Raw genomic sequence first — 24,558 nt, forward strand, 5'->3', positions numbered from 1 at the left:
CTCAGAATTTAGTCTAGTCCAGCACTGGGGAAATCCTTACTGAATGAGAGCAGCCATATTCCTGGGGATCTTTATTCTAAAACTCTCAAAGCAGTTGATACAGTCTTAGGAGGTGGGAGATAAGAAAGCTTGGGGCCACAGAGGGACTGTGGCAAAAGAGGGAGGTTCCTATCACTCCCTCTGGGGTCTTGTTCAGGATTTTTTTTTTTTTTTTTTAATGCAACTTGGGCTCCAAACAGGCATTTATCGCTGAAGTTGTATTTATGATCCTTAACTCAAATCTGGAGTTTTGAGCTTATTTTGATGATTTCTTCTTTAGTCTATGGAGAAAGGAGTCTACTATAAGCCAGTGGTGAAAGTGCAGGAAATAAAGTCCCTAGTCCTGACCGGGGTCGGCTCTGCTGCACCCCAAACTAGGGGTGACCTCCCTGGGGAGCCCTTCTGAGGGAGAAAGGGGGTGCAGTGTGTGTACCTACAGTGTGGCCTCTGGGGCTTTGCCTTCTCCTCCCAGAAGTGCAACCTCGGGCCTCCACGTGCGGACCCAGAGTTAGAGGGTGACCTCAACTCTCCCACCTTTCCTGGGTCATCCTCTGGACCCAAGTCCCCATATGCCTCCTCTGCCCTCCTATCCCAGCATAAGCGCTGTGATCAGGCTCAGGTGCGTGCACTGGGTCTCGCTCTCTGTGACCTCAGGCTTCCCCTATTCTGGTGCGACCTGTGAGCCTGGTGGGTCTGAGTTCAGGGCAGGGCTGGGTGGGCTGGGACTGTCGCAAAAGGCTCCTGAAGCCAGCTTCATCCTGCTGCCCGCGAGCTTGCGGTGGGGCAGCCCTGGGCATCGCGCATCCCCCAGGGCGCCCCTCTCTGTGCAGCCCTGCCCCGCCCCCACCCCCCAACCACCCACCCTCCGCCTCAGGCCTCCTAGTTCTAGAGGCGCCTTTTCTTGATGCCCAGATGCAACTGGGCACCGCACCGCCCCGCAGAGTCAATCCAGCTAATGACCTCAACCTGAAATGCACAACTTTAAAACTGCTAGATAGGTGGGAAATGAAAAAAAAAAAGTAAATGTGAAACACTTAAAAAGAACAATTACAAAGGTGTCACATTATGTGGGACTGACTGTATTCTCACATCATAGACTCAAAGGAGGCTTGGTTGTATGTTTCTTTGCAAATAAGTCTTAGATAAGGGAACTGGTACCAGGAGTAGATACGCAGCGTGACTTCCGGAAAATGGAAAATCTGGGATTGATTAATTGGCCTGGATGAGGCTGAAAACAGTGATAACCGCGTAATATTTAATGATGACATCCTAGCAGTCTACAACATGCAGTGAAAATTTTTCTAAGTAAATTGGCACCAGAAATGGCCTTTAATCACTATACAAAATGGGTCAGTAGTTCAAGATCTCCCTAAGAAGAAGGAATCAACTCGATGGCCAAATGGTTTCAGGTTTGGGAGACCACTTTCAGGCAAGTTCCAGCAAACATGCAAAAAACAGATCATCTTAATCTTGTACATAGTCACCAAAGAAGAGAAAAATATGAGATGCTCTCCAACTTGATCCCTAAGACTACTTTAATATTGATACCGAATTAGAAAAGAAAGGTATAAGTAATTGAGATGCAAAACCCTACATAAAATGCTGGCAAAGAACTCCAGACAAGTGTAAACCATGTAATACGCCACGATCAAGGGGGTTTATTGTCAGCATGCAATCGAGTGAACATTAAACATTTAATAACTTAATCCACCACATGTGTAGGTTAAGGAAGAAAAGACAAGGCTCACATAAAGAGATGGCGAAAAGTAGTGATAAAATCCAATCACACTGAGACATAAGAACTCTGAGCAAACTAGGAACAAAAAAAGGAGTTCCCAAACTTGGAAAACTACAACTAGCATGATAGTTCATGGCGAAATGTGGGACATTCTCTTTAAAATTAATTAGCAATAAAACAAGGATGCTTTCTCTTATTATTTCTATGAAATATTTAACAATGGAGGTCGAAGCTAGAACGAAATGACAAGAAAAAGTATAACTGTTATTATTCATAGATTATACGAATGTCTTCACAGGAAATTTTTAAAAGCCATAGAAAACATTAGAATTAATACTAGTTAATCATAAATACAAAGTAAAAAATAAAGTGAATTTCTATGCCTCAGCATCAAGCCGGCTCTTTTGTAGCTTAGTGAAAGCAGAGGACACTGATAGGGAAACAGCAGGATCCAGGTGGGCTAGACAAGGAGGGGAGAGCACTATTTTACCCTAGGCTGGATTTATAAGCACAGATATGTGTGTTAGTTACCTAGTGCCGCCATAAGAAAAAAATAACACAACTGAGTGGCTTTAAAGAACAGAAATTTATTTTCTTACAGTTCAGGAGAGGCTCGAAGTCTGAATTCAGGGCACGGCTCATGTCTACTTCAGCTTCTAGCAGCTTCCAGCCACCCTTTGTGTTCCTGGCCTTGTAGATGCATCTGCTCCTGTCTGTGTCTATTCTGCTGTTTTTATAACTCAGAAGGGACTAGGTCTAGGACCCACCCTACACTGGTATGGCCTTATTAACATAATTTTAAAAATCCCCTATTTCTAAATTAGGTCACATTTACAGGTACAGTGGTTAGGATTTCAACATACCTTTTGGGGTTATACAATTCAGTCCATAATAGTGCCCTCACCAGACATTCTGGACTGAGAGTCCAAGCATGAGCTGCTGAGAGTGGTTCTGTTTTTTTTTCTATATTAGTTGACTGTAACTTGTATCAATGGTCACCCATATGAACTTTGGAGCAACTTATTATGAAGGACCTGGTCAACCTTTTTAACCATGTCCATTATGTGGAAAAACACACAGACTCCCATCACTGTAGCCTTGAGAAATTGATACGGGTGGAATGGGTTTGGGACCAAGACTTGCTTCATGGCCTTGATAACATGGCATAGCTGTCAGACGTCCACGTGGAGATGTCAGGTAATAATACTAACAGCTAACACTTACTGAGCACATGCACTGGTGTCAGGGGCTCTTGTAAAAGCTTCTCCTTAAGAGTTTTGCTCTGCATGATAGTCCTATGAGGAATGTGCCATTATAATGCCCATTTTACAAAAGAGGTCGATACAGAGAGTTAGGCTGACATTTGAATATACGAGTCTGCACCCAGGAGGAATTTGACTAGAGCTACAAAGCTGGCATCTTTAGCTACAGATAGACAGCAGTGGACTCACTGAGTCATCCTAGACAGAGGGTGTCAATAGAGAGAACTAAGCACCGAGCCCTAGGGCACCCTGACGCCTACAAGCTGGCCAGGTGAACCACAGCCAACAAAGCTCTCTGAAGGCCAGTGTGGTTCCTGGAAGGTGGCCTGTCCTTTCTCTAGGCCGAATTTCCCCACTGCCCCTCCCACCCGCACTGGCTTGTCCCCTTCCTAATGGCAGGGACAGTGTGTAACTTTCACCACTGCCCAAGATCCCAAGGTTACAATAACATTGGTATGGAAAGCAGAATGATGGAGTCAGGAAGCCTGGTGGTCACATGCAGCCAGCTGGAAAGAGAAAAGAGCAAATAAACAAGGGGAGAAGACCGTGAGCCAGAGGAGTGGGAGAAATGAAATATTTCCTGAGTGCCAAGTAAGGCTGGGCGACTGCTAGTGGCATGTAGTTCCTCATTTAAGCTTCAGAGGGACACAATGGGTGGAATAGACATTGTTACCACTTTCATCATGCAAACGCTTTATTATCTTTGATTTTAACAGTCACATGTTAACAAACCAGAAAACTGAGAAAAGTATAATAAAAGAATACATCTCATCAATTGCAGACTATAATGTTGCCTCAGAAGCTGCTCATTTTTGTTGCTGCTGTAAATATTGCACACAACCTTTGCCAAGTGAACAAGTTGTACAGGTGTACAAGCTATTGACAGCAATTACATTAATCAGCTGTGCAAACTTACCCTTATCAATGGGATTTTTCCACCACCATAAACTGAAACTCCGTGCTCTGTATGCAATAACACTGCTTTATTTCCTCCCTCCTGCCCCGTTAACCCCTAATAAACTTTCGTTACTATACATTTGCCTGTTCTTATAAAAGGCAGGTTTCTGAATCTGAAAGCTCTTGACAAGCCACAAGGGTGAATTCGTATGGTAGCAGAAGTTATTTGCAATACCTATGTCCTACTATGGACTTGGTTCTAGAATATATAAAGAACCGTTTATAAAGCAAAAACAAAAAAAAAGTCCAATAGATGAGGAAATACTTGAAAAGATTTCTGTATGGCCAACATACATTCATTAGTTATCAGAGAAACTCTTAACAAAATGTCACAATGTGATACTATCCCCCACACACCAGAATGGCTAAAATGAAAAAGATGGAAAATACCAACTACTAGGTAGAGCATGGAGCAAAGGGATCTCTAATTTACTGCTAGTGAAAGTGTAATTTGGTACAACCACTTTAAAAATGCTTTGGCCATATCTACTAAAGCTGTGAACACACATGTATCCTACGACCCAGCAATTCTACTTCTAGATACATACCCAATAGAAATGGGTAGATATGTTCAACAAAGCACATACTTCTAAGGAATGAACACTCTCATTCTGAAAGCCTAACTTTTTAAATTTTTCTTTAGATGAAGGTTTACAGAACAAACTAGCTTCTTACTAAACAGCTAGTACATATATTGTTTTATAACAACGGTTACCAACCCCATGACATGTCGACACTCTCTCTTCTTCAACTTAGGTTCCCTATTACCAGCTTTCCTGTCCTCTTCTACCTTCTAGTCCTTGTTCCTGGGCTAGTATGCTGCTGGAGCCTCATTTCGTTTTATGGGCCTGTCTAATCTTTGGCTGAAGGGTGAACCTCATGAGCGACTTCATTATTGACCTCAAAGGATATCTGGGGTCCATACACTCAGGGTTTCTCCAATCCCTGTCAAGTCAGTAAGTCGGGTGTTTTTTTTGTGAGTTAGAAGATTGTTCTACATTTTTCTCCAGTTCTGTCCTGAATGCTTCACATTCAAAGCATTATTCTCTGTCTGTTCTAAGGTGATGGCCATATATAATATGTTTATATAGAAAAGTCTAGAGCTTTCTCTGAAATTCAAGAGCAAATCTCTAGAGGCTCATGTGCTTATAGCTTCTGTTCCCTCTGGAGCTACTGCTTCTGTCTGTCCTTCTGCTGGGCTGCACCACATGGAACCAGTTATAAAATTCAACCTCATCTTATAAATTCACAGGAGTCCTACTCACACAAAATTTTTATTGGCTATGACAACAGGTGTGTAGAAAAGGAATAGAAGGGATTTCTATTGCAGCAAAGCAAAATCTTAAAATGAAATGGCTGGGAATGGCGGGCCTCCTTCTGTAAAAATGCTTTTCTATATGGAATATGGGAAAATGCAGTTAAGATATGGCTTATGCAAAAAGGCAAAAAGGAATGTTTGCAGCAATTTGGTAATCATTTAGATCACCTGTAAAAATATTTTCATCCTTTTTCTCATAGCTTGCAGGAAAAAAAATTCCAAAAGGATCACATACTTAAAAGTAAAATATGCCACCATAAAAATTTCAGAAGAAACTATGAGAGATTTTGTTTTGCTTTTTATTGGTAAAAGAGAAAGATTTTCTAAAAATCCCAAAGCTGTGAAGGCTAAAACTGGTAAGATATAGATACAGATCTTTGGCATAGCAAAAATTATATGAAGAAAGCAAAAATACAGGCAAAAAGCTGAAAAAAAAAATTGCAGGCTAAGGATTTGACTAGACATTTCTCCAAAGAAGATATAGAAATGGTCAATAATCACATGAAAAGAAGCTCAACCTCATTAGTCATTAGGGAAATGCGAATCAAAACCAAAACGCACTATTATTTCAAAACCACTAAGATGGCTCAAATCAATAGGATGGACAACATATGTGGTGAGGATGTGGAGAAACTGGAACCCTCATACATTGCTGGTGGACATGTGACACGATCCAATCAGTTTGGAAAACAGTTAAGTACTTGCTCAGAAAGTTAAACATAGAGTTACCATGCATAGCAATTCCACTCCTAGGTATGTACCCAGGAGAGCTGAAGCATGTTCACATAACAACTTACAAAAGAATTTTCATAGCAGCATTATTCATAAATACCCAAAATATGGAGAGAATCCAAATGTCATGAACTGATAGACAAGCTGTGGTATATTCGTAGACTGGAATATTAGTCATTAAAATACATGCAACAATATGGACAAACTTTGAGAACGTTATGCTAAGTGAAAGAAGCCAAACAGAAATGACCGCATGGTGCGTGACTCCATTTATATGAGATGTCCAGAACAGACAAACCAACACAGACAGAAAGTAGATTAGTGGTTGCTACGTCTTGGACGAAAGGAATAATGAGGATGACTACTAATATGTAGGGCATTTATTTACAGGGCACTGAAAATATCGTGAAGCTAGACAGTGGTGATTGTTGCACAACTCTGTCCATATACTAACAACCACAGAATTGTGCACATTTCAAAGGGCAATGTTATGGCGGGTGAATTATCTCTCAATAGAAATATTTCTGACTCCTAAAAGACTAACTTTTCAATTCAATATATAGAACTTATAAATCAGTAGGGGAAAAACAACCCAACTTTACCATGTCTCTTTCCAACCAAAGTGAAGGGGGTACATTCAGTTAGTACACTTTATTTTTGTCTCTCTCTTCATTATAGAAGTTCTGTTCTCATTTTATATAACTTTAAGTTATACAAGTACTAGTCTCCATTCCCTTATCCCTGTTTTCACTATTGTAACTACATAAAGAGAGCAGTACCATGGTTTTTATAAAAACCCACCCACTCATTCATTCACTCAAATCAGTTTTGAGTGCTTCTTAGGTGCTAGGAACCAGGATACTCTTGCAGCACAGCAGAGAAGCTCCTGCCTGCACGGGCCTTCTATTTGTGTGGAGCAGTCAGATGATAAACCAGCCAAACAGCATGGAATGTTACCTAACATCAGGGAGGAGGCGTGTGATTTTGGAGGTGTCCCAAGCTGTGTCTCTCTCGTGAAGAGTTCTCTCTTTCCTCTAAACCCAGTGAAAAGTACACACTTCGAAGGCACTGTGGGGTCGATAAGTGTGAAAAAGAGATTTCATTTCAGTTTCATTGTGTTGGTTTCACCTGCTACTCTGTCAGCATTTTTTTAAACATTATTCTGCAGCTAATATCAACCCCTCTCCAAAAAAAACACTCTTGCCATGCAGTTGATTCCGACTCACAGCGACCCTATAGGACAGGGTAGGGCTTCCAAGGAGTGGCTCATCTTAGGACACAAATAACTCCTGCTTATGAGAATCCGAAAGCTGTTCAGTGTGGATGTGTGAGGGACTCAGCAACACTTACGGTAATTTCCCAGTAGGTGGGCTGCAATAGTGTGAGCATCAGGAGTAACGAACCCCATGTGCACTTTGCATCCTTCCACAGATTATGACACAACAAACATTCCCTCCTCATCGTCCTGCATCTTGTAAGAGAACAGAGGGAACCGTTAGGCAGGACCCTTTGAAAACGCAGGGCAAGAAATTTTATTGAAACATTAAATTCAACATAAAATCTTTCTGCATTTTCTTTCCTTCCCTACCTCATTTCAGAGAGGTAGTTGGACTCACAGAGTTGAATCCCTGAAGCCTGGAGACTCTGAAGAGTCTATGGTAAAAGCCTCAGCTCACTGGATTAATCACAGTGAGTGAACTGGAACCCAGGGGAAGAGTGGGAGTCAGACAGCAGAGTCCTAGACATTAGGAAGGGGTGAGGTCTGCTTCTTGATAAAGCCCTGGGGTAAGTGGCAGCACCTCAAAGGGTGATGCAGGCACGTAAGTAGACAGACTCCCTTATGGCGTTCCCAGCCCTGCCAACGTTCTCATGCTCCAGCTGGGAAAGGAAGCTGCAGAGGCAATGCTTCTAGAGAGATCACCCACATAGACTGGGGCAATGAGTGTGTTAAAGCTCTTCTCCAAACCTTGGTCCTTCATTAGACTCCAGGAATTACTGCATATCTGGGTGAGGGGCACCCTAAAAATAAACCAACACGGAAAAAAAAAACAAAGCCCTAAAAATAAGTAAGGTTAAAATTTCACCCCAATTTTGTAAGCCAAGAGCTCTGAGTTGGAATTCAGTTGATTGAAAGAAATATCATGTTTTCTTGCACACATGAATTTGTGCAGATTCACAGTTACGGTTCATATTATTCATTCATCCATGGAGCCACCAAAGATTTACTATACAATAGCTACATGTGAGACCCTATGGCAGTTGCTCTTGATGATGAAATGACTCAGAGAATTTCCCTCAATGCCTGGTGAGAGAAACAGCCAAGTTAACAGTTGTATCAGTCATGTATTGCTCTGTAACAAATGACCCCAAATTGTCGTGTCTTAAAAGAGCAACAATTTACCAGCTCACAATCTTTCAAGTTGTCAGTTTGGAGCTCTTCTGATCTGGGTCAGCGTCAGTGGCTCACAACACGGCTTCCTCATGTGTCTACAATTTGCTTCCAGGTAGCTGGGAGCCAGTTCATAACATCAAGTCAGTGAAACCACTAGATCCTCCCTCCATTGGTCTTCCATCATCTAGCAGGCTAGCCTGAGGATGTTCCCATGAGTTCTCAGGGTTTAAGAGCAACAAAAGGGAAGTCTCAATGTAAAGTCTTCCAACTCTCTCATTTTATCAGGTTTTCTACCATCCCAATGTCCAAAACAATAATGTCAGCCCCAACTAAGGGATGGAGAAAGACTCCTACTGCTAATGAAAGGCGCTCCAGAGTCTCATAGAAGGCATGGGCACAGAGAGAGGATAAATGTGTAGACATTTCTTACATCAACCACAACAGGTAAATGCAATTGTGTTTTATACTGTGGTAAAGGGTTTTGCAGGTACAATGGAGTAGGGAGCAAGAAGTGAACAAATCTACCAGGAGGATATTTAGGGAAGAGCACAACCAGGAACTGATGCCTCAACCAAGTTGGGAATATGATTGGATAGTTAAGGGGTGAAAAAAGGCCCGGGTCCAGGAAGCCCCATGTCTTCTCCAGAGAGAAGTCTGAGGAGACAGGCTGAAGCCACTGAGGCATTTGGTACATTTGTGACCAGATGCAGATCATCTTTTGTTCTACTGTTTTCCAACCACTCGTCCCTATTTATAGTTTGGAGTCATACAAGAGTAGACCCTAGCATTTCCCTGTTGAAACTGTTATTTTCCTCTGAGAAGTCATCACCACCCCAACGTTCTTAATTGCTTCCTCAAATGCTGCTTCCATTTACCAGCTCCTTTTCTATATGGGCTCCAGAGTGAAAGCAGAGCCTGGAAGATGCAGAGGTCATGGACTTTCCCCAAGTCAACTCCTAAACCTCCCATTCTGGCTGACCACAAATTCCTGAGTCTTAGCATTTTATGGTGAGCTCATAAGCCCAATCTGTTCCAATGGGGTCAGTTCTCTTAACCACCATGCTTCACCAGAGAGTAGGCCATAAGATGGGATGGGAGAGAAAATCTTCTAGTCACGGGGAAGAGCCTGTGTGAAGCCTCAGAGGCTAAGGAGACCTGAGAGGTGTTCAGAGTGGACATTGTATGACCAGGGCTGGAGAGACATGATTCCAAGAGAGTCAAATGAGAAGTTTTGGGCAAATCAACTCCTGATCACACTGTAACGATTCCCTGTACTCTCTCTCTCCCCACCAAGGGATAGTAACGACATGGAGTGCAGAGAAAAGTTGTAATTCCTTTTTTATATCTAAGCCCCCTTTTCCCAGTCTGGGACTGGCAGTATTCAAGCTCCTACTTGAACTGTTTCATATTTTTGTTTTTGCTGTGTTTCTGTTTAAAGCGGGCCCATGGAACTAAGCAATGTCAGGAATGATGTCACACAGGGTTATGGAAGTTCACGCTGATCTCACCTACTCTTTTGGAGAGGGTGTCGATCTGAGGTCCTGTGGGAGAGCATCTGAAACTACTCTATCACGGAAATTCCGGACTAAACCGGGGTCCCCAAGTCACCAAACGGTCATGCATCGTGAAGAACTGGGAAAAGGGATAAAGATCCTTCAGAACATCATTATGATTGAACTTCTTCACCCAGAGAGGAGGAAACAGTGATACAGAAGGAAGAGGCCTTTCTCTAAGACTCTAGATAAGGGTGAGAGGAAAAATTGTCCCAGACTGATGTGTGTTATGGAACAAAGGGTCTGGTTTCCACCAGAAAAGAGAGCCATGATAGGACAAGATGAAGGAATTGGGAATGGATAAGGTCATAAGAAGGAGCGTCCTGAGAAAGCATTTCCTGTCATTTGGTGGGCAATTAACCAAATTCTTATATCAATAAGAAATGTAGGAATAAGTGAGGGATCAAGCTACAGAATTCATTGGGAGTTCGAGAGCTTTCCAGGCACTCTGTTGTTTAGGATCTGTACCTGGTGGAAAGGAAGGAAGCCAGTGGCCAACTAGGGCAGAGAGTATAGGATGGGGGAAAGGGTGGTTAGAGAGAAGCGTACTTATTATATTTTCTAATGACATGATATTAATGTACTATGTGAAGAATTAAGAAAATATTTCAGGAGGTTCTGGGAGTGAGAAGTTGAAGGAGCCCAGAGCCCACATCATTGAGGGCAGAAGATGGCTTGCAGACTCCTCCCCTAGATTCAGGAACTCCCCTTCTCCTCCTATGTCTTCTCCCCACATCTCCCGAAGGGCCTAAAAAAACTCTCACAGCAAAGAGAGCTATAGGATAGAATTTTTTTACATTCCTACTTTTCTTAACCTGAATTTTGTCTAGGATCTTTAATTTGCCACTCCTTTCAGGGCAGTTTTGTTGCCCTCTCCACTACCATTATTTTTGCTACCCCCCACCACTACTGTAGTGCTGCCCTCCACTGGCCCTATTTCCTTTTGCTTCCTAGGTTTCTAACTGGCCTCTAAAACCCTCTTGAGAGATCCCCTGCTGCAACTTCTGTCACGGAGTTTGCACTCCACTCCCAAGATGCTTCCATCTCTTTCTTCCTTAACTCGCCAATCCTACCTTCATACTCAGGAAAATACAGACCCTTATGTTCACATATACAACCCACCCACACACACAGTTGATGTGGTTGTGTCTTGGCTACTGAGATTTGTACCATCGGACTCTCAAATATGGACATCTCTTTCTGCCTCACACTGAAAGAGTATTTCCCATAATGACATGGTGAGAGCTTTCTGTTCAGGGAAAGGCAATCTTAAAGGAGAAGCTTTAAATTATACATAAATATACAAATTTTGCTCTAAGTATAATTCTTTGAATAAAAGGTCTTCCCTTAATGGCCACATAAACCAGAGACGCCATCAGCCTAAAACCAGAAGAACTAGGTGGTGTGCAGCTACAGTCAATAACTGCCCTGACAGAGGATACTTGCAAGTTATAAAAATGATGGTACCCTCTAATACAGCCCTTATACTGAAAGAAAAGACCAATATGAATGTCAGAGATACTCTGAAACTTGCTCTTGAACGTAAAGTAGCTAAAGGAAATGAAAGAAATGAGGAAGTAGAAGAGCTGAAGAGAAGATTTCAAAGGGCGGCTCGAGAAGACAAAGTATGATAATGACATGTGCAAAGACTTGGCGTTAGAAAAACAAAAGGGAAGAACATGCTTGGCATCTCTCAAGCTAAAGGAACTGAAGAAAAAATCCAAGCCTCGAGATGCAATAGTGAAGGATTATACAGGCAAAATATTGAACAACACAGGAAGCATCAAAATAAGATGGAAAGAATACACAGGGTCACTGCACAGACACACAGACACAGACACACACACACACACACACACAAAAGCATGGGTCGATGTTCATCCATTTCAGGAGGTAGCATGTCATCAAGAACTGATGGTATTGAAGGAAGAAGTCCACACTTCACTGAAGGCATTGGCAAAAAACAAGACTCCAAGAACTGACAGGTACCAATTGAGATGTTTCAACAAACAGATGCAGCACTGGCCGAATAATCTAGCCATCCGATTGGAAGAGATCCATGTTTGTGCACATTCGAAAGAAAGTGATTCAACAAAATTCAGAAACTATCAAACAATATCATTAATATCAAAACTCAGTAAAATTTTGCTGAAGATCATTAAAAAGAAGTTGCAACAGAAATTCAAGTCAGATTCAGAAGAGGATATGGAATGAGGAATATCATTACTGATGTCTGATGGATCTGGGCTGAAAGCAGAGAATACCAGAATACCAGAAAGATGTTTCCATGCGTTTTATTGACTATGAAATGGCATTATACTGTGTGAATCATAACAAATTATGGATAACACTTCAAAGAACGGAAATTCTAGAACACTTAAATTTGCTCATGTGAAACCTGTACATAGACCAAGAGGCAGTTTTTCAGAGAGAACAAGGGGTACTATGTAGTTTAAAATCAGGAATAGTTTGTGTCAGGGTTCTATCCTTTCATCACATTTATTCAATCTGTATGCTGAGCAAATAATCCAAAAAGCTGCACTCTATGAAGAAGAACGTGGCATTAGGTTTAGAGGAAGATTCATTAACAACCTACGATATGCAGATAACACAAACTTGGTGAAAGTGAAGAGGACCTGAAGCACTTAGCGGTGAATATCAAAGACTACAACCTTCAGTATGGGTTGCACCTCAACATAAAGAAAACAAAAATCTTCACAACTGGACCAATAAGCAACACCATGATAAACAGAGAAAAAATTGAAGTTATCAAGGATCTCATTTTATTTGGTTCCCCAGTCCATGCTCATGGAAGCAGCAATCAAGGAATCAAATGATGTATTGCAAATCTGCTGCAAAAGAACTCTTCAAGGTGGTGAGAAGCAGAGATGTCACTCTGAAGGCTAAGGTGTGTATGACACAAGCCATGACATTTTCAAACGCCTCATATGCATGTGAAAGCTGGACAATGAATAAGGGAAACCGAAGAAGAAGTGCTGCCTTTGAATTATGGTGTTGGTGAACAATATTGAATATACCATAGACTGCCAGAAGAACAAACAAATCTGTCTTGGAAGAAGTACAGCCAGAATATTCCTTACAAGCACAGATGGTGAGTGTTTGTATCACATACTTTGGACATGTTATCAGGGGAGACCAGGCCCTGGAGAAGGACATTATGCTTGGTAAAGTAGACAGTGAAAAAGAGGAAGACCCTCAGTGAGTTGGATTGACACAGTGGCTGCAACAATGGGCTCTAGCATAATAACAAGTGTGAGGATGGCACAAGACTGGCCAGTGTTTTGTTCTGCTGTATATAGGGTCACGATAAATTAGAACTGACCTGATGACACCTAACAACAACAATACCCTGTTCAGCTCGCTGCCTGTCTCTTAGTTTGCTGTACTGTGGTGGTTTGGACGTTGCTATGATGCTGGAAGCTAGGCCACCAGTATTTCAAATACCAACAGAGTTATCCATGGTGGACAGGTTTCAGGGGAGCTTCAAGACTAAGACAGACTAAGAAGAAAGACCTGGAGATTTATTTCTGAAAATTAGACAATTCAAACCTTACAGATCACAAGAGAATACTGTCCAATTCACTTGCTTTGGACATGTCATCAGGACAGATTAATCAGTCCTAGAGGAGGATATCGTGGTTGGTGAAGAAGAAGGCCAACAAGGCTGTAGGAGACCCTTGGTGAGATGGACTGATACATTAGCCATAATGATGGAATCTAAATTGCTGGCACTTGTGAGGATGACACAGGACCTGGCAACCTTTAGTTCTGTGGTACCTAAGTTCACCATTAGTCGGAGTCACCTCAATGGCAGCTAGCAAAAAATTACTGTTTGAGAGGAGAACTGAGATATGAACTTGATACAATATACCAAATATTAAAATGTTCAAAGATCTCATGTTTACTATGAAAGAACAGGAATTAAAAATACAGCTTTCAAATAGCTAGAAGGAAAAAGAAAATTTCATCATTCCAATAAAAAAAGAAACAGGAAAGGCAGAATAATAACAAAAAAAAGAACAGTGAATATGAAGTATAATATGGGAATTATGTCTAAATGTATGAGTAATAGCAAGAAAAAGGGATTAATACCTTAGGAAAAAACATGTACACTCAGCTTAGACTTGCAAATCCAGCCATATCTTATTTATAAAACAAAATTAAAACATAATGACAGAAACTTTTAAATTATGTGACTACAGGAACAACCCTCTGCCAGATACCGTTGATACAGAAATGATTAAGAAAAGATTCCTTGCAGTCTCGAGAGAGAAACAGCCCAGTTAACAAACCAGTTATCAATTGCTGTATAACAAATGACCCAAAAATGAAGTGCCTTAAAAGAACAAGCAGTTACTTCGCTCACAGCTTTGCGGGTTGGCAGTTTGGGGTTCTTCTGGTCTGGGGCAGACTCAGCCGCTCTCGGCTGGGCTCCCTCATGTATCCGGAATCAGCCACAATGTCAGCGGGAGGGCAGAGGGTCTGAATTCTTCTCAGCTGGATTCTCTCTCTAATGATCTCTTGTCATTTATTAGGGTGGCCTGGGCTGTTCCCATGGGTTCTCAGTGTTTGAAGAGCAGCAAGAGGGCAAGGAGGAGCCCTGGTGGTGCAGTGGTTAAGGGCTCAGTTGCTAAAGGAAAGGTAATCAGTTTGTACCCACCAGCTGCTCTGTGGAAGAAAGACATGGCACTCTCCTTCTGTAAAGATGACAGCCTTGGAAATCCTATGGGGCAGTTCTACTCTGTCTTTCAGGGTCACTATGAGTTAGAATATACTTGAGAGTGATGGGTTTGGTTTTTGGTAAGAGAGCACGCCATGATGTGTCTGATTATATCTGGTCTCTGCTTCTATTAGTCTTTGTACTGTCCCAAAGACCAAAGCAATCATAGATCAGTCCAAATTCAAGGAGTGGAGGAAGAATCTTGCTCTTGAGAAAGGGAGCTATAAGTCATATAATATGTATGGGTACATACATATTAGAACATGTGGCCATTTTTGCTATCCATCACAACATGTAAATGCAATCAAGTTTGTCCCTAGTTGTGGCAGAAGCATTTCTTAAATACAATAGAGTATGCAGCAGGATGGGAAATTCTACCAGGTGTAGGGTTGGAAAGGCTCCCACCAGGAAGTGATGTTTGACCTAAATTTTGAAATACGAGTGGATGGTTAGGAGATTTTCTTTTTTTTTATATTTCCAACCACTTGCACACATTCTACCATCTGTACTCACAGAAAACGAGCCCTCTGCTCCCATGTTGACATCTTTCATTTTCCTTCAAATCCTCAGGCTCTCCTCTACCTACCAAGCACAACTTCCCAAACCCTGCCTTAAAATGTTTCAACAATTTACTTGTTCCTTTCCTAATTGCCCCCTGGACAAAAAAGGAGATCAAGCAGAGGACAGTGGACCTTTCCCCGAGGGCTCTCCTAAGCCTCCCAGGCAGGTTGACCATAGACGTCTGGAGTCTCAGTGCTTTTCTGTGATGATGTAATCCTACCCTTTTGAGTGGCTCCAAGGGAGAAGCATGTGGACAGGCCAAGAGGCTTCACACGGTTTAGAGTCAGGAGGTCAAGAGAGAGTGGCGTAGACACCACCACTGAGTGATAGTACCTCCAGGCAACAGACCGAAAACTCCATTCTGCACGGATGGCTACGAAGGGTGAGTCTTTTGGAAGAATCTTCTTTTATCTAATCAATAGATATACATTGAGTATCTCCTATGGGTGGGGCTCTGTCTCACTTTCTGGGACTGCCAAATATGAGGCAGACCTCATCTTTGTTCCCAAGTTATTTACAACCCATTTGGAAGACACAAATTGGAAAATGAGCATCTCCTATGACTCAGTGCTATGATGGAGGATTACTAGGTGCTCTGAATACATAAAGCAGGAGCACAGACTGGGTACCATGGAGGAGGAACCAGTCAACTGAAGGGAGAGTATGTCTACTAGTCAGAGGGAACAGCCTGTGTGAAGCCTAAGTGGCAAAGGAGGCCTGAGAGGTGTTCAGAGTGGACATTGTGTTTCTAGAGCTGGAGAGATTTGATGCAGGGCCAGAGAAGAGGTTTGGGAGAAACAGCGACTCATTATACTCTTCTATTCCCTCAACTCACAGTTTCCTTCCTCTTGGATATTGACTTCTTTAAGTGAACATCTCAATTCATTTTTAAGATACAATTTCCCTCCTCCCAGCCTCCTATCCTCTCCCACAACAGTTGCCATGTTTTTTCCTAGTGCGCTGTTTAGATTCAAACTGGGCCCTTGGAACTGAGCGATGTCAGCGATGATGTCACACAAGGGTTACTGGAAACCTTGGTGCTCACTCAGATCCTAACTGCTCTTTGGAGAGGTTGTGGGTCTGAGGTCTCCTGTGGGAGAGCGACTTTGGATACCAAATTACAAACGGTTCTGCCTAAATCAAGGTCCCCAACTTGTGAGAGTTTGGGACATCATCTCTACGTGGGAGGAGGAGAAACATCTTGCCGGTGACCATCCTTCGTGGTTCATCTTCACCCAGCCAGAATGGAGCAGCAATACATGAGAAAGAGGCCTTTCTCTAAGGCCCAAGGTAAGGGTGGGAGAAAAATTCAGTCTGTGCGATGGGTGCTGGGCAGCAAGAGGTTTGATTCACTCCGGAAACAAGGACCACAAGGGATCACTGAGGCTTTCACCTGAAAAAACTTCCTGTCAATTAGTAAACAGTAAGAAATTATACTGTGAATAAATAAATGAAGGAATAAATATGTGAGTGAAGTATAGAAATCTACTGTCATCTGAGGGGCTTTCCATAACAGTAGCAGACAAGTCAGATTTGTGAACTCTCCTGCTCTGTTAGTGGAAAGAACGCAGGTGGGCAACTGGGGCAGTGGGTATAGAACCAGGGAGAAGGGTGGTTACAAAGACTTGTACTTAATTTTTTCAGGAGACTGAATTAATATATCATGCGAATTAAAACAAAATATCAAATTTATCAGGAGGTTTTGGGAGAGGGTGGTGTGATGGAGCACAGTACCACACGTTCATTCAGAGTTCCCAGTCAATGTAAGCTGCCACAGTTCTCAGCCTGGACTCAAGCAGAAGAAGGTCCAGGAAGGCCCTGCCCCTCTAGCTCTAGGGATTTCCTTTCTCCTCCAAGGTCTCCTGACCATCTTTACCTAAGGGTTTAACAATTCTTCTAGGTAAAGACAGCTATAGTATAGATCTTTTTTTCTCTTGTAATTGAATAATTTCTAATGTATGAGTCAGTGACACTCATTACATTCTTCAAGTCATGTAACCATTCTCAATATCCGTCTCCAAACTCTTCTACAACCATTAACATAACCTCAATGCCCCAGTGGAAAAACTTCCCCTTACCCCTGCCCACAACTGGCAATGACCAATAATCTTTGCTTTCTATATATTTCCTTATTTCATATAAGTCACATTGTACAGTATTTGCCCTATACTTAGGGCAAATACTAACTTATTCCATTTAGCATGATGTTTTCCAAGTCTAGCAGGAAAGAATTTTAAAATTCCAACTATAGCTAAACTCATTTTCTGCTATCATTCTTAGTTATCCATTCTTTCTCCGACTAGTGTGCCCCCGCCTTGTCTTCTTTGTTGCTGCCCCATTCTGCCCTTCAGTGGCTGAGCCCTGCTTTCTGCTCCCTCCTTGATCTCTGTATCCTTCTAACCAACTGCTGGCATGTTCCCTCTCTGAATCTTGTCTCTCTCTCGAGCTTTCCCTCCATTCAACGCACCCAACCTAGCTCCATCTCTTTCTGCATCCTGAACTCTGCAGTCCTTCCCACAGATTCAGAAGCATACACAGACCTTTAGGTTGACATAGACAACCCACGGAGACATACACAGGAGAGGAGGTTGTGTGTTCTCCATCTGAAGTTCTCGCATCAAGGTTCTCAGATACGGCCATATCTTTCTGCCTCACTTCATCTACTAAGGACTGGGCTTCTATTCTGAGAAAAACAATTTTCATCTTCTACTGTGGCTGGGTTAATAGGGGTGCAAGGAAGAGGTATACATGTAAGAATCATAACTAAATATACACATTCTTCTCTTTACGTATACCTCCTCTATAAAAAGCCTTTCAGTAAAAAGAGGATGAAAAGAGGTTACCATTGCTCTGGAGTGTTTACCCTCCAAATTTACTAAGAATATCACCCGCATACAAAACATCAAGTCACACATTTATTATGAAGCTTCATGGGAATGAGGTCATTTCTAAGTTCCAAAGGAACAAATTCATTGGAATTCAATAAATGTGGAATTAAAGAAAAATAACTTCTTAAAAAATGAACTATCATAAACAGTGCCACTTTACAATGGAGACTTTGTCTTCCACAGCAGTGCCCCCAAAGGGTGGTGGGTCTCTGGGGAAGAAGAAAGAAACCATGGGGTCTGCAGAGGTGGAGGATGTGGTGATGGAAAGGCCTCCAGGGGTCCCTATGACCAAAGCTTTGGGGTCACAGGTGAGAATAAGGACCCTGAAAGCTCAAGTAAATTAACTCTCTATTCTCAGAGGTCTCTATCCAAGAGGAAAATGCGCAACAGTCAGCAACATACCAAGAAAAAAGTCGAAGCTCCAGGCCAAGGAAGATTCCAAAACAATCTCAGAATTCTTATCCTTCATCTTCCACCGAGCAGCCCTCTCACTCCTCCAGCTACGGGGCTGCCCCAGGAAAGCCATGGGTCAGGTGCGCATATTTCACCAAGGTGCGCACGGTCAAGGGGGTGGCGGTCGCCTGGCAGACCAAAACCTCCTTTGACCCCGTGGGCAAGATGCCCCAGGTCTTTGAGGCCGAGCTCTCTGAGGAGAGCACCATCGGCTCTGCCCCAAGTCTGGCCAACACTGAGTCCCTGGTCAGCAACCTGGAGCCCTGGCAGGAGGGGCCCCAGACCTGTACCCAGGAGCCCACTGACCAACGGGAGGAGCATGGGGAGAGACCCCGCGCAACCACCCCGGAGTGGCTGGTGACCCGTGAGCACGGCTTCCGCTGCGTGGCCTGCTGCCGCGTGTTCCAGTCCCGGGAGGCCCTCGTGGCCCACGCGGAGCATGGTGTGAGCCAGGGCTTCAGCTGCCGGGTCTTCTTTGAAGAGCTGCTGGAGAGGCAGCTGCCACGCTCAGTCCAGCGAAGGCCCAGACGCTGCCACCAGCTGGCCAGGCGTTGCCTGATGGCCACCAAGAAGAGGGAGGTGAGGGAGAAGAGAGCGGTCTGCAGGCGCCTGGAGGAGCAGCTGGAGAAGCAGAGAGAAGAACTGAAGAGGCTGAGGCACCAGCTGGACAGGCTGCAGAGGCAGGAGACCAGGCTGCAGAAGGAGCAGGTGCACCACCGAGGCAAGATGGGAAAGCACCTGAAGACGTGCTAGAACCCCGGGACTAGGAGGAGCAGGGCCTTTGGGCTGGAAACGTGGGCCCTTCAGTAGAGACCTCCATTCAGGTTCGTTTCACCCAGCTCCCCTGGAAGATCATACCCTCCTTCCCCTGTGACCCCAACCCTCCCAACCCAAGTGCACAGAGAACTCCAGCCCTAAGGGAGATCTGGATGGAAGAAGTCCCAGATAGCTGACCGCAGACACCAGGTCCCCTCAGAGGCTCCCCTGGCCCAGGAGAGGACAGGACAGGCCTCATCTGGATGGTGAGATCTTGGGACCATAAGGATGAGCGCAACATAAATAGGGAAAGGGAAATGGGATTTCAGTGGGACTTGGGAGGATTGGGGGGGCCCTGCTGAGGTGTCATGGTGAAGGGGGTGTCACTGAGTTCTTTGGAGGAGAAGGAATGAGAGAGATGGCAGGCTGTTGCGAAACATGCCTGCAGGTGAGCAGTGGACATAAAGCCCTAAACAAACAACTCTGGGGCCCTTCCCAGCAGTATAGAGGCAGAGAAAGAAGCAGGGCTTGGTAGGAGGAGAGAAGGGCAGGTTGAAGGAAAATGAACTCACCCCAGCCATGTCTTCTGGTCTCCTAGGGTGAATTTGGGTTTATGATTTGGATGCACCCTTTTTGCCACATTGGGGGAATGTGAACTGGGAGGTGGTGTAGAAAAATCCCCCTGGGTGTTAACCATTTCTGGATAAGAGCTGATCCAGGGCTTGCAGGATATTTCCTGTAGAGCATGTCCTAGGGGAAGGGGTAGAGCTTTGGAACTTTTTCTTCTCCTTAAAATCAAGCTGTACATTCCGGTTCTTGACATGTCAAACAAACTTGCTAATTTTTTTTTTGTTTTCCTGTGGTCAAATCTGACCTGTCCCGAGGTCAAAGAACTGGAAGAAAAAGGCCCTCTGAGGTGAAAGAACCAAAAGAGAGGACAAGCTTCAAACCCAGGGAGAACAGCGAGAACACAGGTGATCAGAGGTAATGGTGGGAAGGGGCAGACTCAGGGCCAGACTCAACAGTGGACAACAAAGCCCCAGTCTCAGTCGCGACATCAAATCCCAAGTCTGGGGAAGCCCTGGACATGACAGGGGTGTATCCATCTCTCTGGGAGATGAGACCACAAGTATCACAGGGAACCCCCCATGGGCAGAGGAATGGAGGGCAGGGCCTCTAGGATGGGCACCTCCGTCCACAGTCTGTCCTGTGTGTATTCCTCAGAGTGACAGAGACCGCTCCTGCGAGGCAGAGGGTCACAGGTAGAAAAGAACCAAGGTGTTCAGACCAGGTAAATTCTGCAGTCTCCTAAGGATCCAAAACGAAAAATCAGAGATTCTCAGAGGTATCAGGGTGGGAGGGGTTGGTATTCCCAGGTTGGGGAGAGGCTGGCTGGGGAGGTGCTGCTTTCTGAAATCTTTTCATCAACATCTTTCTTCTTAAAAGCTACCTTCCCAGTTGATGTCCTCTATGATCTAGGCTCAGACCTGAATGGGGCCTAGCATGCACAAAGGCGGGTTATCCAGCGGGGCTAGGCAGGGAGGAGGTGGAAGCAGCATATCCGGGAAAGAGAATCTTCTAGAGGCGCAAGAGTTACCTAGTGAATTGCACATGGTGTCCAGCCTTCTGAATTTAGCTGTAGACGTGTGCTCGCAAGACGTCTTTGAGGGGTAACTCTACTGACTTCCCAAAATTATTTTTGGTCATTTCCAGTCATAGAAACCAGAAGAACTCACTGGCTCCAAGAACAACAAGAAATCCACTGGATCTGATTATTACTTTCTGCGGTGTGCTCTCCTGACAGTGATTCAAATCTTTTGTGTGTCATTCTGGAGAATTGTCACCTATTTTAAATATCTAACAAAACACGTTAAAATATACATATATCTATGATGTTTATGAATTTCCAAAGCTCTGAAATTGTTTTTTATCACATTTGCAAGATTACAGATTTGTATGACAAAAAAATTTATGTCAGGGTCCCACCCTCATATGTAATTTGGTCCTGCTCCCCCAAGGTACGCAATGTAAATAGACACACGTGTATCCTTCCCTACACCTCTCTGCAGGGTCACATATACACAGTCACAGGTACACAAGTACATCTGCTGGGGTGTTTACTTTTATGGAAGCCTGGTCACACTCTACCCACATTGCTCTCGCCCCTTATTTCACTTGATATTCTACCTTGATTCTCTTTAAGTCGTTAGATATGGCACTGACACTATATTTTTCAGTCTTTAACTTACATGAATAATTTAAATAGATGATATCAATTCAGTACACTTTATCTGGACTTCTACATGTTGTCAGAAGCTATCAAGTCAGTTCTGACTCACAGTGGCCCTTTGCACCACAGAACAAAACACCATCCGGTCATGGGCAATCCTAATAATCTTTGCTATATTTGAGCACACTGTTGCAGCTACTGTATCAATCTCATTGAGGGTCGTCCTCTTTTTCACTGGACCTCTGCTTTACCAAGCATGACGTCCTTTTCCAGGGACTGGTCCCTCCTTCTTGATAACATGGCCAAAGCCATCCTTGCTTCTAAGGAATATTCTGGCTTTCTCCCTTTAAGACAGATTTATTCTTCCATACATAACACTACTAAAGTGGAAACATTATCATCCATGCTTTTTAAGTCCACTCTTCCTGCGTGTTCTAGCTCTCCTCCCCCTGTTCTTTCCTGCAAGTGAATCCAAGGTAATTCAGGTTAACAATGTGGTAGTCTCTCTTATCCTTGCTTAAACAAACACACAGACTTATACACACTCATAAACATAAACAGGTATCCAAGCATATTCAAACAATTGATATTGTTTAACCCAGATGTGCTCATTTTATATACACTTCTCTGCATGCACCCTGATTTTTTCAGTAATACTTCAATAATACTTCACAGAGATTTTTCCCACTCAACTACTACAACTCATTTATTGATGATGTAGCTTTACCATAAGTTATATATCATTCAATTATCAATGGACAGTCAGTGTTTGGTCAATACTAATAATAACTATCCGTTGTATACTACAGGATCTGCTTCTGTGGAAAAGACTCCATAGAGTGAGATTTCCAGCTCAAAGTATGTTTTAAAAGTACAGAGCCATGGCCATGTCTTTCCCCTAGAGGATGTCCTAAAGCACCTCTCCAGCCATGTCTCAGGGTATCCTTCACCCCACAGCCCAACCAGCCATAGATGGTGTTGATTTTTAAATTGTGCCAGTTTCACTGGGACTTTGATATTTTCTTAACTACCAGTGTTTTTGAGCAACTTGGACTATGTTTATTGGGCATGTGGATTTGCTGTGAACGATCTGTTTGAATTCACTGATCATTTTTCAAGTGCTTAACTTTTATCCTTCTGTGTAAAATGGAAATTGTTATTAAGTCTTGTCATCTCCATTTCACATGATTTTCCAAATCTATGATTTGTGTATCACATTTTTGCAAGCTTTGTCCCCCAGAACGATCACTTGAGTCAGCACCATTTATTAAATAAATATAATTTTCTCAAAATACCGCCTTTGTATCAATGGTTATTGTGACTTCTTAGCAGATTTTGTTTCATTGGTCGACTTGTCAGTTTCTATGCTATGTAATATCAATTTATTCTGTTACCTGAAGAGGTAGACACCTGTTAGTATCCTGCTTTTTCATGTTTTTCTTCTCTATACCTTTTAAAGCAGCCACAGTGTTGCAGTGATTAAGTGCTCATCTGCTAATCCAAAGAAGGTTTGGCAGGTCGAACCCACCAGGGGGCACTGAGGGGAAAGACCTGTTGTTCTGCTCCCATAATGATCACAGCCTAGAAAACCCTATGGGGCAGTGAAATGGGATCGCTATGAGTCAGAAATGGACTCCAAGTCTCCTAACACCAGCAACATCCTCTGTTATCTACTGTACTATTTGTAGCATATGATTACTGTATACAATTCAAAAACAACTATCTTAATATTCTGACTGGAAATACATTCCACTTATATTATTAGTTTTAGGGACCTCCATTTAATTGACAAGACTTCTCATTTGAAAATATGGCATATTTTTTGCATATATTCAGGTTTCATTTTATGTACTTTAGTACATTAGTTTTCGTCATAGAAGTCCTTTGCTGCTTTGGTCAAAACAATGTTTTCCTAAATATTTTACAGTTTTGAACACAGTTTGATCCAGTCAAGTAGTAGGGGAAAGAGAACGGTCTGCCCTTCTCACCCTTGCCAATTTGAGACCCTCATGTCTATACTGGAGAGAAACCATTGATTTTGATGTATTTGTCTTTTATTCAGGTATGCAATTATATCATCATTATTTGAAAAATCTCTTATTATACTTATACTAGTTATTTAAATTTTCTAGTTTATTCCTTCACCTGAAAACTATGTTGAGTGATACCAAAATTTTTGTCTAGTTCCAAATTTATCAGAATGAGTTGAATATTAATTTTCCATTTATCTCACACCTGCTAAGTTTGGGGAGAATCTATTATGCCCCAATAGATAACTACTACTCTGACCTGCTGACCATTATTGTAATCACACACAACTTGTTTCTGACAGTTAAGTACTTCCACCTGGCCTCTGTTGATCTGGGATCCCATGATTTGCATTGCTACTAGGCAGCCCAGCTCCCACTAACAACCTGAGCCTATAGACGATTGTTGCTGTTAGTTGTCATCAAGTCATTTCTGACTCATGACCACCCCATGTGGGCATAGTAGAACTAACTGTTCAATAGTGCTTTTAAGGCTTTCATCCTTTAGTAGCAGATGGCCAGGAATGTCTTCCAAGGATCCTCTGAGTACGTTCAAACTGCCAAACTTTCAGATAATAGTCAAGCACTTAATTGTTTGTGGCGTCCAGGGACTCCCTACAAAGTATACATATTGGTAAGCTCTATGTTGCTGGTGCTCCCCTCATCTCCGCATTCCTTATTCTTTTGATGAAATGGGTATCCTTCAGGACCTCCAAGAAATGGTCTTACAGAAGACTAACTCAGACATGCCCACATATTGGAGGCTTTTAATCCCTCTTCCAACATCTGACACAGCAGGTCTGGCATTTCGATTTCAGAGAATGTGGGCCATTGCCTTTTCTAAGCTTCCAAAAGCAATCCCACAGCATATTAAACCCATTTCCAGAACCCTTGCTACGGCAATAAATCCT

At 43.0% G+C, this 24,558-nt stretch overlaps 1 long non-coding RNA gene across 9 annotated transcripts in view; it reads right to left on the minus strand.

Annotated features, from left to right (window-relative positions):
• Positions 1-24,558, minus strand: part of LOC135229728 (uncharacterized) — a 102,536-nt gene that overhangs the window by 2,144 nt on the left and 75,834 nt on the right. For 4 of the 9 annotated variants that reach the window (XR_010320403.1, XR_010320400.1, XR_010320404.1 and 1 more), the window contains one exon: positions 6,935-7,517. The exons of 1 other annotated variant lie outside the window; for it this stretch is intronic. This is a non-coding gene — a long non-coding RNA (uncharacterized LOC135229728). Of the gene's footprint in view, positions 1-896; positions 3,546-6,934; positions 7,518-24,558 lie in introns of those variants that run through there. 4 more of the 9 variants (XR_010320401.1, XR_010320402.1, XR_010320407.1 and 1 more) reach the window with 4 other exon arrangements.

This window comes from Loxodonta africana, unplaced genomic scaffold (assembly GCF_030014295.1).
Source record: "Loxodonta africana isolate mLoxAfr1 unplaced genomic scaffold, mLoxAfr1.hap2 scaffold_483, whole genome shotgun sequence".
NCBI classification, from domain to species: Eukaryota; Metazoa; Chordata; class Mammalia; order Proboscidea; family Elephantidae; genus Loxodonta; species Loxodonta africana.